This window comes from Lepisma saccharinum, chromosome 7, assembly GCF_977018435.1.
Source record: "Lepisma saccharinum chromosome 7, izLepSacc3.1, whole genome shotgun sequence".
Classification (NCBI taxonomy): domain Eukaryota; kingdom Metazoa; phylum Arthropoda; class Insecta; order Zygentoma; family Lepismatidae; genus Lepisma; species Lepisma saccharinum.
In genome coordinates, this window is record NC_139235.1 from 51,055,175 (window position 1) to 51,070,948 (window position 15,774).

At 38.2% G+C, this 15,774-nt stretch overlaps 1 protein-coding gene across 1 annotated transcript in view; it reads left to right on the plus strand.

Annotated features, from left to right (window-relative positions):
- Positions 1–614: 614 nt before the first annotated feature.
- LOC145989851 (superoxide dismutase [Cu-Zn] 5-like) overlaps positions 615–15,774 on the plus strand; it is a 78,610-nt gene continuing 63,450 nt past the window's right edge. Inside the window, exon 1 of the mRNA XM_083125307.1 lies at positions 615–734. The gene's annotated coding sequence lies outside the window, so the exon portion shown is untranslated. The remainder of the gene's footprint in view (positions 735–15,774) is intronic.

Sequence of the window (15,774 nt, forward strand, 5' to 3'; positions counted from 1 at the left end):
ACTACAGGGAAACGCTGGGAACTGAAGCGAGGAATTTCCGTACCAGAAATCTGCTGGTTATATCAAACATTATCGCCCACTTAGACGACGGGAAACTGGTCTGTTGCAACGTATCTCCGTATCTCCACGTCTCAGTGGGCGTCAAGCTTTAGTGGACTGCAGGACTCATGATGCCAAAATACGTAGCCCTCCCCGATGGCGCAGTGGTAGCGTCGTCACCTTGTAATCAAGTGGTCCCGTGTTCTATACCCGCTGGAGGCACATAGTGATTCAGATCCCACTTTACACTGTAGGTCCAGTCCCGATTAGCCTTACTGTGCATAAAGTGGACCTAAAACGCCAACTCAATCACCCGAAATACGTAATGAAGTGGTGTTACGAAAGCCTTAGTTTCAATAGAAGCAGTAGCAGAAGTTCTGTTGCCGCGTTTCTCTGCGTCTAGTGAGCGATATGTTCTTTTCAACACATCTGGAGTATGTCCGTGGCGTGACCTTATAAGGAATGCATTAATAATATAGTTGGCAGCGTGAGACCCTAAATCCTTCTTATTTACTGGATCTCCTCCTCCTGTGAAAGACACTACAATGGTAGTCTCGCACGTGGAATGACGCTATATTACGAATCCCCTGCCAAGGTCTTCCGCAGAGTATAACCACGCTCGCAGCCTCCCAGCTGGACCAGTCTCTGGAACGTCACTCTCTCGTGCTCCTCTCCTGGAAGTAGCTGATTACGAGGTAAGTGAGCACGGAAGATATTCGCTGAATGTGCGTGTAACCATGTTCGGCCTCGGCTTCCATTGTGTTCAGGTCACTGTGGTGTAGTGATTATTTAATGATCAAGGAGGCAGGGTGCGAAATCCTGGGGAATAAGGAAGATTCCTCCCACCAACCAACTTGGTCTAAAAATTCACCCCATGAAAAATGTCCGACGCGGGGGGAGTTTTTGTTATAACAACAAACATATGCAATTACCTTTGACTACAAATATATGTACAGTCTTGGAAAAAAGTTCTTCCCCATAAGGCTTTAATAGGAGCAAGTAATGCAGGAGGGTAGGCAACACATATTGCACCCTTCGATGATCGGGTGATTTTGCCTGTCTGAACACCGAGAAATGTGTTCCACGCGTAGGTCAACATGACAGGAAAGCAAAGAGGGTCACGTGACTATTGGTTACGTGGAGTGTTGTGCTTCTCCACGTCCCCAGTTCTTGTTCACATTGCAGAAAATGTAGAGCTGCATGCAATATATGAAAATAGGTTGTTTTCAACTACACGCTTAATTATGATTTTCCCAATTGTAAATCTATCAGACGTGTCTCCCAATTTCGTCGGGACAGTCTTTTACTTTGAATTCCTGTTTGTCATAGGCGTAACTTGACGGGAGCAGAAAGGGCATTTGTAACCCCCCCCCCCAATCAGGTTTCTTAAAGCTGCTAAAACAGGAATTAAATACTATGATTTGACGCGTCCAAAAAAATTATTATATTGAAAGATTTTTCCCAAATACGTAGATAGCAATTTAATACTTTGAAAGTGTCTCAGATTTGTTTATTGTCACAACTTAGTGTGGCACAGGTCTACTACAAAAGTGGAATTTCGTAACAGAAATATGAACCCACTCCTTTTATTTCGTAGCCGATTTCATCTTGAAACTGAAATTAAGAATATTAGTTAACAATGTCATTGGTAAACAATAAAAAAATGTGTTAGACCCAATTCTTTAATACCTTATCATAATCTTTATCGCAAGTTTAAAGTTTGTTGTAAGTCCACTTTATGCAAAAAAAAAAAAAAAGGTAAAGTTCTCACCTGTGCTTGGTGCTACGCCATGAAGGCGTATAGGGGGTGTGGGGGTAACGCCCCACACTTTCTTGATTCGTTCGTGAGTGGGGGTGATGTGATCAGCATCACGCCGCCCCACACTTTATTGATTCGTTCTGAGTGGGGGTGATGTGATCAGCATCACGCCCCTGACCGCCTTTACCCCCAGGGTTTCCCCCAGGTACCCATGTCATTCGACGCTGGGTGGGCGCTGGGGCCGCTTCCAACGTTAGAAAAGTTCCCGGGCTTGAACCGGCCGGGAATCGAACCCGGGGCCTATAACCTGGTAGTCAGACGCGTTACCGACTGAGTCATCGGCACAGATAGACTAATCTGAAGTGCATACAGTTTAAAGTGAAATCCGAACCACTATGTGCGATCACCTGGTATCGTACCCCAGACCCCTTGATTACAAGGCCTTACCACTACGCCATCAGTGAGGCGCACACAATCTTTGTATTTCGACCTTTTTAAACCTATATGTATCATATAAGAGGTTGTTTAACGTTGCTATGCCTCTATGGATTATATTTAGCCAGTATTCGAGCACATAGCGTCAGGTTTCATAGAATATAAGCTTCTCTTCCATGTTTATGGTTTCCTGTCTGCAGTAGAAAAACTGCCAGGTTCCCATAGCTTTTCTTTCAATAGTCTTCCAATGGTTGCATATCATATCACTCAAATTTGATTCATTCGTTTCGAACACAATCCCCGATGGCGCAGTGGGATCGTGGGCGCTTTGTAATTAAGGGATCCCGGGTTCGATACTCGGTGGAGGAACATAGTGGTTCGAATCCCCCTTTAAACTATAGGTCCATTCACGATTAGCCTAACAGGACATAAAGTGGACTTAAGACACCAATCAACCAACCAACACAATCCCGTTATTGTCCAGATTATCGAATCCAGAACCTTCGTCGCGAATAAGCAGGAAGACAACGTGAAATAACCGAACAGAAACAGAACCTAAAACCTACATCGGATAGATTGAATTAAGTCGACGATACAGCACGGGTTCTGAAATGAAAAAGAATACGAAAGTTGAAGGACCTCTATACGCACCCACTTTTCCTCCACTCAATGGGGAAGATATCCTTCTAGCTAAGAAGCCTTTACGTAGGAGTGCCCTGAGGGAACTTCAAGGCCACGACGATAAAGTGTTCTGACGGGACCAAAACATACGTCAGATAGCTGTGTTCCTCCTTATTTCGTACGCCATTGATAACTGGAACACGTGACCTCGTCTTTGGTAGAGCAGAAGCCTGCTTGCTTGCCACCACCCTTTAGTTCAGTGACCTTCGCCCGTAGTCAGCAAGAGTGAATGACTCACCATATACTTGTTGTCTGTGAGGCTACACAAGAATAGATATTTCGTTAGTGGCTGTAAGTATTGTTTCATCTGCAGTTATATCAGTTAGCATTTCAATAGTTTCCTTCCTAATGGTTACGTTAGTGATAAACATGTAAATTAGTTCTCGAGAGTGAACGTTTTATCTATTTGAACGGGGGATTTTTATACAGCCTGCATGTAATATTTTTTCCTGAAACAAGAAGAAATTCGAAGACGCAAAAAAAAGTAATATAATTAAGCCTTGTTTCCATATTGAAACCAATAAGTTGCTGACCAAGGCAGTTTATTAAGGTAAAAACACTTAACACGTAACGTTTCGACCCTGTATCAGGGTCTTCCTCAGACGAAGAACTAAACTAAAAAAAAAAAAAAAAAAAAAAAAAAAAAAAAAAAAAAAAAAGTTCTTCGTCTGAGGAAGACCCTGATACAGGGTCGAAACGTTACGTGTTAAGTGTTTTTACCTTAATAAACTGCCTTGGTCAGCAACTTATTGGTTTGCAAAAAAAAGTTGTATAAGAGTAGTTAGCAAAAGGAAAAAAAGAAGAAGAAAACGAAAATGTAAATGCTGAAATAAATTATGGTAGAGATCGAGTGAATAACATTTTGTCATGGGGCCTCCTCGATGGCGTAGTGATAACGTCGTCGCCTTGTAATCAGTGGATCCCGGGTTTGATACACGGTGGATGCACATAGTGGTTAGTATCCCACTTTAAACTGAAGGTCGAGTCCAGATTAGCATATCTGTGCACCAAACCAAAACTAAGAAAGAAATTGTCACAGTGTAAGAAAATTTCATGTTCAACCAGATACGAAACAAAAGGGAATAATATGTTGCAGGTTGGAGTTCACATCTGTAGCATCTAACCAGCACAATTATGAATCGCAACATATCGTATCAGATCCATTTTTATTATACATGTATGATAATATAAGAGAAGTAGAGGAAAGAGAAAACCAAGCGAAACACGGACGCCTTCTCCAGAATTTCAAATCTCGTTACATAAGGAGTCCCGAACAGGCATGACTTTCTTGTTCTTGCTCTTTTATCTGCTTCATTTCATCATAATTCATCGTTATGGTTTACCTACAGGGGAAGAATAATGACAATAATTGCCAATACAAAGCCAATGACAAACAGAACAACTCGATTACGTAGGTGTCAAGAAGAAACGAGACTTGACAGTTTCTCCGTCTCTCGGTTTGTCGAATTGAAAATTGCTCTCCCGTTCTCGGTCTCGATTAGTTAAATATAGAAATCGAAAATGTATGTGAATGAATATACATGTATTTTATATATTCCGGTTTTGTAGGAGATTTCGTGAGAGATTAAATAAGTACTCTTCCATCGTATTTATTAGGGCCTCCCCGATGGCGCAGTGGTAGCGTCGTCGCCTTGTAATCAAGGGGTCCCGGGTTCGATACCTGGTGGAGGCACAAGTGGTTCGGATCCCACTTGAAACTGTAGCTCCAGTCCCGATTAGCCTTACTGTGCATAAAGTGGACTTAAAAAACACCAACTCAACAACCATCGTATTTATTTTTATAATTTTTATTCCCTGTTCGATGATCGCGACGATAAGGACGAGTGACCATTACATGAAATTGATGACGAAATAGTCAAACACCCCCGACAAGGACGGTACTCAAACCCGGGAACTTTGGCGACGATATCGAATGTCAATCACTTAATGAGCTTGACCACCGAGCCTGCTTAATGTTGTTTCTGTCAGGTAATTCGTAATAATATCCCACATTCACTATCATTTGCTTCATAATTTATCTTATTGTTGTGATTAACCTGAATTCAAAGAATTAGTTGAAAGGCAAAAATGCAAGATTGAATGTCTCTGATGTTACTTCGTGCCGAATAATATGACGTGGTATTATGATATGAATTTATTAATCATATAATATGCCTATTCATTCCATTGATTGATCCCAATTGAGCACACAACATATGGTATAATGTCCACTCCATGGAGGAGTGGTTAGCACAGCGCGCTACGATGCCATGGGTCCCTGGTTAGAATCTCGACTTAGGCGTGGGTGTCCTTGGTAAGTGTCCCTTCATCAATTTCATCATAGCATCACTCATCTTCATAGTCGCTATTTGCCAAAAGTGAAAGAATAGCAAATCTAAATAACAAACATCCAATCAAATCGAACATCTCTACCGATTTAATTCTATACGGTACCGAATTCCCACTTTATTACTGCATCTTAAGTCATTTTACAGCATCTCAATTGTTTTCCGATTCGAAAACATTTGGAATGTTGTTTTGTGCAGTTGATTGTGCATTGTTTCGTTGTTTGGATTGTTTAATTAATGTCGTATTAATTAGTTTTAGACCAATCGTGACGGGGGAAGCAAGAGCACAAAGAAAGCGAAAAAGACAAGGAAGAGACCACGAATTTCTTTAAAGATAGCATCCCGTGAATACAACTCAAGTGACTGCAGAATATTATGAATAAAATTTATTTCGCTTTTTCCTTTTATTTCTGTTTCAGTTATTTTACTTCGCTTTTCTTCTACCACTCGCGTTACTCGTGTCGGTGAGGAAGAATTATAAACTCGTGAAATGGACGATGGTACAAAAAAATATATGCCTCTCCCACGGTTCGAAACTGTCAGTACAAAATATTGTCTTATTTTTAAAATTTACGGGCAAATATGATTTGTCACGTAGCAATTCTCGCTTATCTCTTTCTCAAGGGGTTCCATTGCCTCTCTGATGTCGTAGTGGTAACGTCTTCGCCATGTAATGAAAGGCTTCCGAATTCAATATCAAATAGAGAGGCATTTGGTTCGGATCCCATTTTAATCTGTAGGTCCAGTGCATGAACTGGACTTAAACAATTAACGTGTGGCATGTGGTCTGTGACGAGAACCATCATTTCAGCGAAGCTTCTTGACAATGACTCTAATATCACTTGAAAGAATAATATTTCCTTACGAGTAGCTCTTGTCAAGAAATCAGTTCCTGAAATTTTCTTCTAGAGGCATCGTAGCACCCAGCTGTTTGTTGTGGCTGGGGCACGAGTCATGTGACTCATGCTATCAAAACTCAATCCTTCCCGAGAACTCAGAATCACCAGGCAAACTTAAGCGAATATTTTGTTATTTGGGTTGCATAAACAACAGGCTTTAAGACGTTACGAAATTCTACGTCCCGTGGCCCAGGTATTTTTTTCTAAGACTGTACTTTACTAAGGAGAATATCGTGCATTTGAGTGTTGCATGTTTCTCTCTCCCTCTCCCTCTCTCTCTCTCCCTCTCACTCTCTCTCTGGATTTGCAATAACAATATTGCACAACAACTGTAAAATGATGTATTCGCTTATTTTACTTCGCTTTTCTTCTACTTTTGACTAATGGTTAAGATAAAGTTAAAAACGAGTATACAAGACTGATAAAAGATTTTTATTAATTGAAAGAAAAAACTAAACAAAAACTTGTACAAAATGAAATCATTTTTTTTTTTTAATTTATCGATATTCTTGACCAGTTGGTAAAGGAATTACTTTGCTGCTTTGTAAATATATGATATATAAAAAAGTAACAAAAAATTAATTCCTCTATATAATATACAATATACAATATGCATATTTAAATATTAATGATTTTTTTTGTAAAAATAAATATGTATATCATAACAATTCATACATAGAAAAATATGTACTATATATTTACCAGTCCCCAATGATTTTTCACTCTGCAACAAAGTCACTGTACCAGTTCGAATTACAGCTAATGCACGTTCTCTTTTGATGTTATGTATTTAGCATTTGCACTGTGTTATCCCTTCTGCTGGATTTTCTTTATTATCTGCCAGTTTGCGTCTGTCTTTACCATTGAACTATATATAACTGGAACGCTCGCTGCAACGCTGATCGGCGACGAAAATTGAAGCCACTTTTTCGATTAGGCCCTCCAGTGAAGAAGGGAAGAAAACTTCTTAATCCCATAAGCTAACGTGTATTTTCTCTCCTATTCGCTTTTGTATAGGGCAAAAAAAAAACATAATTTAGCCATATTTATGCATTAAGTGCTACAAATGAATGTCTTATTAAGTATTTCTTCGCTATTATTCTACATGTTCACATCATGTAGATAATTGCCTGGGTGTCTACTTTTTCGGTAAGTATCATTCCTAAAATATGTGTATACTACGCCTAAATCAATTTATTAAAAGCTGATGACATGAAATAAATGTTATAGCGAAAGCTTTCGAATGTGTTTATAGACACGTGTTTCATACACTGCCGCAAGTGATTAAACTTTGTATAACCAATTGGATTTTTTTAAACTTATAAATATATGTTAAAACCTAATAATAGTACTTTAATCAATTCTGGTGTTATTATTGCATGCTATCAAAAATTATAGTTCGGATTTACGAAGCAATTTGACTTGTGAGTAAGATTTATCCAGTGTCCAACGTCCTGGCAGAAAAACACGCGTCCTGTCGGGTTAATGTCTAGCTTTCGTTTTGCGTTGTGTTAGATGTAGCTTCCTTGCACGCACTTGCCGTATCCTTCACGTTTTCTCATTTTATGGAATTAAACCAAGATATTATGTGTTATATTTATATAAGTGTCCACTGTGCGAATTAAACTTTTTGCTTTGGGGGGGATGCCCACCCCAAGGCCACCCGCAAGATTTTCTTTCAGTGGGGCATCATCAGATTTCATATCTTCCCTTCAGTCATAGAAACTTGTCTTGTTGTTTTTGTTGTTATTGATGATACTAATAATAATAGCATTACTTTACAAATCATAAAATTCAAATTTAATTTTAAATACGTACTTTGGCGCTGTATAGAAGTTCAGACTCAAGTCAGCTATCTAGATAGAAACTGGATTTGCCTTACTTCCTTTTCATAAACATCTATCACTTTGTTGATGAACAGTTCTATGTCTTTCTTCACAAAGCACAGATATCAAGCAGATATCAGTTAATCTACTGTCCTTCATGCTACCTCTAATACTAGTTTTTACATGCCAAAGGGTACTGTAAAAAATAAGTAATAATTGGAAATGACGAGGTGTGAATTTTCAGATCTCGACTTTTCGTAATCACAAACAGCCGGTAAATTCCAAAGAATCTTATTTAAAAGATAATAATTCTTGATATTTTTGATTTTGAGACACTATAAGTGTCTCAAAATTTCTTGAAATTAACAATTTTAACTCCAGGAATGCAAAAAATAAGTGAAATACTGTGTACAATTTGAGATTTTCATAGTCAAATTCCGAAAATTTTCCAACCTGGTCGGAATTTTTTTCCAGTTCCGAACGCCAGAATTTTTAATATTGCCTTCCCAATCCCGCTTCGACCATTTCTTTTTCGTCCTGCCCACCCCTAGTTACGGCAGTCGACATGATTGTAATGTCTCTCGTGAAAACTTTCTCTTGTTATTTTGTTGAACATGGCAGTTAATTTCTGAAGCTAACAGCCTGTAAATCGCAGAAAACAATATTTTTTTAAAAAAAATAATATATGGACCTACAATTTTGCCATTTGAATTGCGTGAACATTTTCCAGATATCTGGGGGGTCAAGTGCCCACCCAGCTTTATTACAGGCCGGAGTCTTCAATTTGGCAACCTTGTAAACCGTGAAATCACCAGCCGGTCTGTTTCTGAAGAAACATTAGAGAATGAACTTACAGACGTAAGAAAGTATTGATTTTATGCAGCCTATTTATCCCGAAATCACTTCATTCGCTCAAATTTTATTCGCTAGTGTATTCAACGTTATTTTTCATAAGTGAAGCTGTATCTTATTGACTTGTTAAAAATATACATTATATTTTTTGCCGCATACCAGCATTTCACGGAGCATTCCGTACTTTTCACATGTGGTATATAATGAAATATAATAACTATCCAATATTGATGTCATTAATATTCTTAATTATCATGTGCAAAATAAATTAGAGACGTCGAAGGGCTATAGAGGCTTAAAACATGTTTAGGCAAAAACCATATTCTAAGGTGAGAAAAGTTGTGTGCATGAGGCACTACACGCTAAGCTTTTACTTGTACAAGGGTTAAACTACAACACTCAGAAACAAGAATTCGGGAAACAATACAAACTCAAACAAACCTCTAAGAGCATAAAACTGCCTAACCTAACAAAAACAGTAGAACACAAAATAACTAATTCCTTCACTGTAACATATCTCCGCAAGAGAAAAACAACGGAAATGTAACACCTTCTAATTTCTAAACCATGCAAAATTATCCACATTATCATAGACTGCTAAAATGAAGATGTTATACAGAAATATGTACATAAGATTTATTTCAACCCTGAATGTAATACTCTCTGATGCTGGTTTATCACATCCGCAACTGCTTTGTACGTACGTCTTACTTTTAGAACTTTAAGACCAGCGTGTTAGATATTCCTTCATTTAAGTATTTAGTTGCTAAACAAATTCGAATGTCTTTACCAAATGCTAGCAAATAAAGTAAGGGCAAACTACACATTATTGGAAAGTTCCATGCTGCGTTTCAAATGCAAAGTTGGTCTTGTATTTTCTGCTTCTTTCCAGTTATTTAACGCCAAAATTATATTTATATTGTTAATATATGCTTTCTACTTACATCGTAATGTCAATCTTCTATCCAGATTTGTAAAAAAAAAAAAAAAAAATACACAGATTTCCTTGTTTCTTTGAGAGTCCACATCAATTTTGCTATTCGCGCCCATGCCATGTAGCTTGATGTTTAGGCCGGCGAGACAGCGTTGCCAAATTTCAGGATTCCGCCCTGTAATTAAGCTGGCCGTGGCCCACCCCCTTACTGGCGCCATTGGCCCACTCAGTGGCGTATTTGTGATTTCATTTTGGGAAGTAGGTTTTCTGGGTGTGCAAATTTGTATATATGTGTTACCAGCCAGTAAACTAAACTATTGACTTTCAGTTCTACATGTAAGTACCTTAGAACATTGGTTGAAACCTGGGTCATTAAATCTTACTTAATACATTCATGACGTAATTAGGAACAGAGTATTTACATTCCAAGAAAACCCAAACTCGTACAGAAAAAGAGCAATCGAACTTATACCACCGTAAATTTATCTTAATGTCAATGTAACCACCTACAAGTTTCTTCTGAACACTTAAATACACATTCAGTGACGTTGGTCAGTTCCAGAATGGTTTTCCTTTAATCCACAAGGTTACTTTTTGGGTATGGAAGGCTTTGATGACTAGACATTTAAAAGACACGAATAATTTATCAGTGTGTTTGTTACAGCTAAGAAATAGTATACGGTATGCTTTCAATTCCATTTTCTTTGAGGAATTGTATTTTGTCGGGGATAAAATGTTTTGTAGGGGGGGGCGGGTATCCACGACATCCCCGGATTTAACCCCCGTTAATTCGCACACTGTAATTGTCTATCATGGTCGCACAGTAAAAGGAATGATTAACGTGTCCAAAATATATGCATTTATAACGATAGCAAAATTTAGTCTTACTCAATACAGAGTAAAATCGAAGTTTGTGTGCATATGCGTGTACTTTTTAATCTATTCCATACTTTTTAATTATTATTTTCTTTTCATGCATTTGCACAGTTCTGGTTAGATTGATGCTGTCAGCTGGAAGACACGATGAACGGAAATAAAGAAATATGGATCCGTGCATTGAAACTACATTTCATTTCTTCCCAATATTTCTTCGATGGTTTGAACCCAATCGAGCTCAGAGTGTCGCTATGATATCAACAATAATATTGTGGCAAGTAATAACACGGTGCGGACAACAGGTGCGGAATTCTCAATATTAAACAACATTTACAATAAGTTCTAAAAAATACATTGATATCGTTATATGAACCTTAAATCCCGTAGTTTTTTGACTACAGTGACGTACACATTGTAATGTTTTCTCATAAATTATGGATTTTATTTCGTAAATAATCAGTTTTAAAAATTCATTTGCCACCATTGAAAAAATCGTCTGCTTCAGAGTTTCTTCCACACTTCCCTGGCGTAACTAAAACAGAGAATGGCTTCACTTTTAAACCGTAAAGAAGTCCATCCAGTTATATATAGTTCACTGGTCCTTACCAACACTTAATATTTCAGGAACCGCTAGAGAAGAAGTTATGAATAGTAAAATTGTAAAGTGCTCCTCTGTGCTCTGAACCACGCCATGAATAACTGCGGGTGGTGTGGAGTTAGGGCCCCACACTTTCTTGATCACGGCGAAAGGTGGGTGTGATGTGATCAGCACCAAGCCCCTGACCATCTTTACCCGCCAGAGTTTCCTCAAGTATCCACTTTATACGACGCTGGGTGGGCGCCAGAGCCGCTTGAACTGGTGGGAAACATTCTGGATTTCTCCCGCCGGAGATCGAACCTGGTTCTCTCGTATGGTACCCAGACGCCCTAACGACATTTTTCTTTTCAGTAAAAAGGAATACCCCTAAGCGCTAGTATCACCCGTTATTCACTTTTTGAAAGTTGTAAATGTTTATTGCATTATCTGTTTTTCCAAATTTTGGACAAATACAAACATTCACGTCCTAACCGAGATTCCAACATGGGACCTTTGGCATCGTAGCGCGCTGCGCTGACCCCTCCGCCACGGAGGCCGACAAACGACTGAGCTACCGCTATTCAGAATGAATATAGAATTTGTATTTATGTGACAGAAAGGACATAAATGCACATTAAATGCCAAAGCACATCCAGTTAGAAATCTCTGCTTTGGTCAATATTGGGTCTGAGTTTTTGTTTTAAGTCCATTTATCTACAGATAGGCTAATTGCAACTTATTACACAGTTTGAAATAAGATCCGACTGTGCGCATAAGTGGTCTATACCCTGTCAAAGCTAACTGTGAAGCAAGGCCGCGCATAGCGTCAGAGAAGCGAAGGAAATCGAGTGGCCAGAGCGAAGCAGTACACGCTGCTGGGAAGGCAGTCGCTTTCCCCCACTCCACGCAATTTTGTTCCTCTTACGTGTTCATTGGTGGAGCCGTTTTGCGTCACTACTTGTGCAGAGACTTGTTTTCGTTTGCCTGCTCTACAGTTAGCTGGGACACAGTATGGTCCATCGTTTCTCAACCTATGGGTCGCAACCCACTGCTTGATCCGGATGGGATATTTCGTTGGTCGAAAATGTTTTTACTGTTTCTTAAAAACCTATTACATTTACATTGCTAAGATAGATTGTTTTTACTATTTGAATTCAACCCTTGTTGTGCGTAGTCTAAACTCATTTCTGTTATTCGCACTTTACCATTGCATTTTATCGGCATCTCTCTGAAGAAAATGGAATTCAAATTCTGATTGATATAAAAAGGAAGTGTGTTTAGTTCGACCAAAATAAATTTTTATTTTAAATTACATATTTACTATTCTAGGATGAAGTATGTGTAATTTGTTTAAGCAAGCGTAAAAAGCAAGCTTCTTAAAATATTCGATGTTAACAAAAATATGATTATAAACTGTGCACACCCTACAAGGAATTCTGCCGGCGCTTTGATTTGCTTTATTTTACTTCGCTTTTATGCCACTTTTGGCTAATTACGAAGATGGGGATGAGTGAGGATATGATGAAATGGACTCTCACAAACATCCATGCCCAGGCAGGGATTCGAACCCGGGATACCTGGCACTACAGGACGGTGGTTCTTTCTCATTCTCAGGACTTCTTTTTCATTGTACACTTTAGTCGCACATCTAATGTAGACCATAGGTTTTCTCCGAATAGTAGATTTTGGATATCTTTCTTGGCTGCCTGATTGGTGGGGCGTTTTCGATATGTTTGAGGCGTGTATCTGCAATAGAGCAAAATGGCATTCGGGCTGTATGTGGAAAGATGGTAAACGAAAGAAGCATTAGAATCCTACGTTTATTATGTGATTGGGTGTTCCTACGTTTACAATCTATATGATTAGTTGCAAGAGTAAAAATGTGAAATACGTGTAATGTGAGAAGTATATATAAAAAATAAATGTTCATATACATTTTCCAGAGTTGTTGAAAAAAGTAAAGAACAAAAATAAGTTTGTGAACAAACTGTCTAGTACAATTTTGAAGGTCTTAATGTAAATCCTCAGAGTTTCTAGTGAAAAGGATGTGCCTGCATAACCTGAGAGAGTATCTTGATGTCTGGTTGTGTACTTGAAACTTTCAAGCGGAAATTCGGATACAAATTTAGTCTATTATATATTTCAAACGAGTATTTTATTTCAAAATATGAAAGAAAGATGAGTGTCGTGACAAAATCAGCCTTATTTTCCTGTTGAGTGTTAAAGCTATGAAGTCTGAAACAATGAAGTTTCTCTACACATTTGCTGCAAAATATTTTTGACGTGTAGTATTCTCGACATTTCTCCTCAGAGTTGATCGCGTAAACGCATCAAGTTGTTCATGAACCCCTGGGGGTACACGAACCACAGTTTGAGAACCACTGCTATAGGATATTCGTGCACTGGTTCTCAGGGAGTGATGCCCTTCAGTGGAATTTCGGAGTTTACTTATTTTTTATTATTAATAATATTATTATTTTGTTTCGCTTGAATGGCTACGTCAAGGCAAAATGCTTTTCTTCCACTTAACCAACTCTACGTCACATTTTATAAATTGACTCGCGTACTTTCGACGTGGCCTTTGGCTGCGCCTTGTACGCTCGCATGCGAGACCTTCGGCCACGTTGTGGACGCATCATCAATGATCTTAATGACTTTGAAAATGTCTTCATGTTGTATTGGATGAAAGAGAACAAGTGTATAAGTTCGCTAATTTGAAAAGTTTAGAAAATAACTTTATGTGTGTACGTGCTCTAATATTGTACAAATATTCAACATATTATTGTCTATTTTCATAATAATAAATTAGTTAAATATTGTCCGTTTCAAAATAGTTAGATATTTCATATAAACGAATTGAATAGCGATACTATATAGGAAAAGCAGTATTTACGTCTTTTGTCATTTTCACATTTTTAAACGTAATTTAAAAATAATTGTTTTCCCTCATTCCGTGCGCTCGCCGACGTGGTTCGCTTATTTGGAAAGTTTTGAATGTAATGTTAAGTGTGTACGGGCTCTAATATTGTACAAATATACAAAATATTCAAAATTGTCTATTTTCTTAATAATAAAATGAGTAAGCAATAACCTTTTCAAGATAATTAGTTAGATATTTTGTATAAACGAATTCAATAGCGGCATTTAGTTGGAAAAGTGATATTTACGTCTTTTGTCATTTTCACATTTGCAAACGTAATTGAAAAATAATTGTTTTCCCTCATTCCTATCAAATTCCTACCTCTCCTCTGTAATAAATTTTGATGTTCATATTTTGAAATTCGACAAGTCTAGCACAATTCCCTTACAGTAGTTCAGGGCGAAAATAAACTCTCTTTAAGTTCCCTAGCAACGTCCGTTTCCATGGATAATAACAAGCACTGCAAACTCTAAACAATTGTTTGTTATTATACCTCTAAACGTTTAGTTAAAACAAGCACGATGTAAATATTTTCGCATTGAGTATAACAATGTATACGTAATTGTATCTGGACTGAATCTTCTTCTTATGCAGATGTCACCCTTGTTTGAGGCACCTTTTAAAAACCAGGAGTTCATTCATCTGTGTGAGATCTGTGAGAAATATAATCTAGCTAGACAATTAAGAATTGAAGGAAACAATATGTGCTGCAAAAAATGCCCGTGGCAACGGGTTGCTAAGGACGTAAAAAAAGGGCATTTTTACCCTTAAACAAGGGCAAAGTGAGCGATTTTTAAAATTTTCTCGGTCTTTTGGAACAATTTCATGGGGGTCGTAATCGGGCATTTTTTGCCTCCGGGGCTTCCTTCATGGAGAACATTGATGTCAGTGAGTGATCGAGTGAGTGAATGAATGAATGAGTGAATGAGTAGTGGGATTGGGGCTTTATATATATTGTATTATAAAAGCTAACAGGTTGCGAAATACAGTGTCTTTTTTGGTCGAGTTACCAGCGGAACGGCGGCTAACTCGGCAATTAGGTCCACAGCTGTACGCATGACTTGCGTCATTTTCCAGATAGCTGGTGCCTAGTTTGCACGTCCTCGTGAAGTGTTAAGGTGTTAACAAGTGCTTTAGATTGGTTTGTTTCAGTTTACGTATTACTGGTGCTCTTCTGCAGTCTAATGCCAGGCTATCCGTACAATTGAAAACAACGCATTGTTATGTGTGACTGTTACGTCATTGCGAATTTGTAGGGAAGTGAAAATACGTTTTGCAGCCGAATTTCCAGATATTTCTGTTCCACACAGGGACAGTGTTAGGATAGGTGTGAACAAATTTATGGAAACATGGTCTGTTCTTGATAAGAAGCGAAGGATGAAATGGAGTGTCCTTACTGAGGAGAAACTAGACGACGTTGGAGCACAATTCGAACATACTCCTCAAAAATCCCTCCGGCGCCTTGTGCAAAAAACAGACATCCATGTCGTCTGCGTGACGAGGTATCAAGCTTTTAAACCTGACGCCATGCATTAGAAGAATTGAAAGAAAATATCAGGAGACAAATTGAAGCAATTTGGGAAGAGGAACTGATATTTGTTAGTGAAAATTTCCTATAAAGTTTCCGT